The sequence below is a fragment of the Arvicola amphibius genome, chromosome 8 (assembly GCF_903992535.2).
Source record: "Arvicola amphibius chromosome 8, mArvAmp1.2, whole genome shotgun sequence".
Lineage (NCBI taxonomy): Eukaryota > Metazoa > Chordata > Mammalia > Rodentia > Cricetidae > Arvicola > Arvicola amphibius.
The window spans coordinates 61,711,599-61,716,588 of NC_052054.1; positions in this window are offsets into that span (position 1 = coordinate 61,711,599).

Sequence of the window (4,990 nt, forward strand, 5' to 3'; positions counted from 1 at the left end):
CCATCTTTCTCTTCATGCCTCAAAATAACATTAAACTTACTTGATAGGATGAACAAAATCTCTTTAATAATTAGTAATAAGCATATGGGAGATTGCTGTAGTGAGGAGGGAGCTGCATTCCTGGTGCCTGGCTAGCTTAACTCCTGAAATAACCACACGGAAATTGTACTAATTAAACACTGCCTGGTCCATTATCTCCATCCCCTTATTGGCTAACTCTCACATATTAGTTTAACTCATCTCCATTAATGTGTATTGCCACTTGACTGTGGCTTACTACTTATTACTGTGGCATGAATCTAACCGGCATCTGTCTCGGAGAGGAGAGCCATGGTGTCTGCCATACTGCCTTGTTCCCCCAGCATCCAGTTCTGTCTTTCTCACCTAAGTTTTGCCCTATCAAAAGGCCAAGGCAGTCTTTTTATTGAACCAATGAGAGCAACACATAGAAAAAAGAACATTCTACACGAGGAGATACTTTTTCATCATAATATTTTGCCTTACAGAGAACAGAAACAAATTTCAAGTCATAGTTGGTTTTGAGGTTCAGAATAAATAGGCAACAGTGACCAAATGTTATGTTCTGAGAAAAGATAAGGACATTTTCCCACACTGTTGGCCTCTCTGAAGAAGAGACATTGGTAGACTCTGATAAAAATGACGATAAAGACCATGGTTCTATTGCTGGTTTGCAATGGAGCCTGGAAGAGTATGTAGGGAAGGGAGAGGGCTTTGGGCTCTTGGGTACTGAAGTTTTCACACTTCATGCCTGTTTGAATAGAGTAAGTATAGGAGCCCATCTAGAGAAAGAGACCAGACATGATGATACTTAAGTGTCAGAAATTGTTAAGAGTTTGAGAACAAAACTCACATATGCATGTACAAGTATCAAAATTCACATCATAAAACATACAAAATGGAAGGGTACATTTCCCTGGGTTGGGAAAACTCTAGAGGTGAGTCTTGAGGGCCCTGAGCTGGTTCAAAGTGTTCCAGCATAAGGCTCAATCATGCTGAGGCTGCAAAGCAAGAGTTTCTATGAGAACATAAGGGGTTTAAAAATAAAGAAAGACAGGAATTCCTTCTGCTGCTCAGACATAGGTCAGACTAGTTAGAATAGGAATGACCACTTGTACCCTCCCTTCTCTGCCAACACCTATATCCCCAATTTTGTCAGGTGATCTTGTTTATTTCAACTTTCAAGGTGGATCTATATATTTTTAAGGGTTCACCTTGTTACTTAGCATCTCTAAGATTATGAACTATAGGCTCAATAGCCTTTGTTTGTGGCTAGTATACACTTATGAGTGAATGCATACCATATTCATCTTTTTGGATCTGGGTTACCTCACTCAGGATGGTATTTTCTAGTTCAATCCATTCGCAAGCAAAATTCAAGATGTCAGTTTTTTTACCATTGAGTAGTACTCTAATATGTAAATGTGCTACATTTTCTTTATCCATTCTTTGGTTGAGGAGCATCTAGGTTCTTTCCAGATTCTGGCTATTACAAATAATGCTACCATGAACATAGTTGAACAAATGTCTTTGTAGTATGATTGAGCATCTTTTGGGTATATGCCCAAGAGTGGCATTGCTGAATCCTGAGGTAGGTTGCTAGAGGAAAGGAAAGGGTGAGGAGAACTTGAGGGAATGGGATAGTTGAAATGGAGAAAGGACAGAGATGAGAACAAGGAAATAGACATCTTGATTGAGAGAGCCATTATGGGTTTAGCAAGAAACCTGGCACTAGAGAAATTCCCAGGAATTCACAAGGATTACCCTAGTTAAGACCCTAAGCAATAGAGAAGAGGGTGCCCAAACTGGCCTTGCCCTGTAGTCAGACTATTGTATATCTTAAATATCACCATAGAACCTTCATGCAGCAACTGATGGAAACAGAGGCAGAGACCCTCATCAGAGCACTGGACTGAACGCCCAAAGTCCAGTTGAAGAGTGGGAGGAATGAGTATATGAGCAAAGAGGTTGGGACCACAATGGGTACGCCCACTGAAACAGTCTACCTGATGGGAGTTCACCAACACCAGTGTCTGTGCTTCTGGGGTTATATTTAGGAAGTGGTCTCCTGTGCCAATACATTCGTGTACTTCCTACTTTCTCTTCTGTAAGGTTCAGTGTGACTGGCTTTATGTTGAGATCTTTGATCCATTTGGACTTGAGTTTTATGCATAGTGATAGATATGGGTCTATTTTCATTCTTCTACATGTTGATATCCAGTTATGCCAGCATCATTTGTTGAATATGCTTTCTTTTTCCATTTAATATTTCTTTCTTCTTTGTCAAAGATCAAGTGTTCAAAGGTATGTGGATTAATATTCGGGATTTATATATGGTTCTATTGGTCCTTCTGTCTGTTCTTATGCCAATTTCAGACTTTTTCAGTACTGTAGCTCTGTAGTAGAGTTTGAAGTCAGGGATTGTGATGCCTCCAGAAATTCTTTTAATATACAGGATTGTTTTGGCTATCCTGGGTTTTTTGCTTTTACATATGAAGTTGAGTACTGTTTTTTAGAGGTCTGTGAAGAATTTTGCTGGAATTTTGATAGGCATTGCATTGAATCTGTAGATTGCTTTTGGGAAGATTGCCATTTTTATTATGTTAATTCTGCCTACCCAAGAGCATGGGAGATCTTTTCACTTTTTGGTGTCTTCTTTAGTTTCTTTCTTCAAAGATTTAAAGTTCTTGTCATACAAGTATTCCACTTGTTTGGTTAGAGTTACTCCGAGATATTTTATGCTATTTGTGGTTATTGTGAAGGGTGTTGTTTCTCTGATTTCTTCCCCAGCTCTTTTATCATGTGTGAACAGGAGGGCTACTGATGTTTTTGAGTTAATCTTGTATCCTGCTATATTACTGAAAGTGTTTACGAGTTATAGAAGCTCCTTGGTAGAATTTTTGGGATTGTTTATGCAAACTATCAGCAAACAGTGAGAGTTTGAGTTCTTCTTTTCCTATTTGTATCCCATTTATCTCCTTTTGGTGTCTTATTGCTCTAGATAGGACCTCAAGAACTATATTGAATAGATATGGACAGAGTGGACAACTTTGTCTTGTTTCTGATTTCAGTGGAATTGCTGGGAGTTTCTCTCTATTTAGGTTGATGTTGCTGTTGGCTTGTTGTATATTGCCTTTATTATGTTTAGGTATATTTCTTGTATCCCTACTCTCCTCAAGACCTTTTTCGTGAAGGGATATTTATTGTGTCAAAAGCTTTTTCGGCATCTAATCATATAATCATGTGGTTTTTATTGTTCAGTTTGTTTATATGGTGGATTACATTGACAGATTTTCATATGTTGAACCATGCCTGCATCTCTGGAATGAAGCCAACTTGATTATGGTGAATGATTGTTCTGATCTGTTCTTGGATTTGATTTGCCAATATTTTATTTAGTATTTTTGCATCCATGTTCATAAGTGGGATTGTTCTGTAATTCTCCTTCTTAGTAATGTCTTTCTGTGGTTTAGGTATCAGGGTAATTGTAGCCTCATAAAAAGAGTTTGGCATTATTTTGTCTGTTTCTATTATGTGGAACAATTTGAGGAGTACTGGTATTAGTTTTTCTTTGAAAGTCTTGTAGAATTCTGAGCTGAAACCATCTGGTCCTGGGCTTTTTCTGGTTGGGAGACTTTTGATGATTGCTTCTATTTCTTCAGCAATTATAGGTCTATTTAATTTGCTTATCTGATATTGATTTAATTTTGGTAACTGATATTTATCCAGAAAGTTGTCGATTTCCTTTAAGTTTTCCAGTTTTGTGGAGTATGGGTTTTTGAAATATGACCTGATGATCCTCTGTGTCTGTTGTTATGTTCTCCTTTTCATTTCTGATTTTGTTAAGTTGGGTATTCTCTCTCTGCCTTTTGGTTAGTTTGATTGTGCCCACACTTTCTGCATGTTCCTTTCCTGTGCTTTTTTTTTTAAATTCTTTGCTTAATAGGTCTAAACATTCTTCTTTATCATAGAGTCCTAATATTCTCCCTTCTGATTGATTCTTTCTACTTGCAAGGCTTTCCCTGAGTTTTCTAAACGGGACATGATCTTTTCAATTTTAGTTTCATTCCAGTTTGTTTTTCTTCAATGTTTCTATCTCTATATTGAATTCAGTTTTCAAATTTCATATTTTCATTTAGTTGTACATTTAAATTTTCTTGGATTATATTCATTGTTATCTCTTGGAGTTCAATAAATGTTTGTCCATGTATTTTTCAAACTCAGTGAATTCATTTCCCAAACACACAGCAGTTCTGACCTGAAATAACCACACAAAACTGTATTAATTAAATCACCACTTGACCAATTACTTAAGCAAATCTCTAGCTATCTCTTACATCTAATATCAACACATCTCCATTATTCTATATTTTACCATAAGGCTTGTGGACTACTGGCAATATTTCAACATGTCTGTCTCTGGCTGTGGCTCCATGGCTTCTTCTAGTAGGTTGAGAATTATGAATCACAGTAGCATATCTTTGGTTTTTCATTCTTAGAATTAAAAAATGTCCATGACCTTTTTGAACTTTTAGATTATTTCCTTATTATAACATTACTTTTTGTTTATATTTATAATGGGCAAGATCTTGCATTGCCCAGCAGTTGGTAATTCCCTGAAATAAAACTTAAAGGAACCTCACATGTTTATGTCCTTGGTCATCTAGGTGCTGCCTCCAACTCTACAGTAGCTGAATTATCTTGAGCTAATTTGGATTAATTTTTAGAATTAAAAAAAAACTTTTCCCCAAAGCATTGTTGATATAGTTTATTGAAAACTTTAAGAGGAGCAAAGTTTGCTTTTCACACCTCTGTGAAACACCTTCAACTCCCTTTTTTGTGATTACAGGTGGAATTTCTGCTCTCTTTTTTATTTTAACTCTGGAGACATCATATTATCAGTCCATTTCTTGCTTATATCCATTCAATTTTACTCATCTTCCATGCCAAACATGTCATACTCAAACCCAGC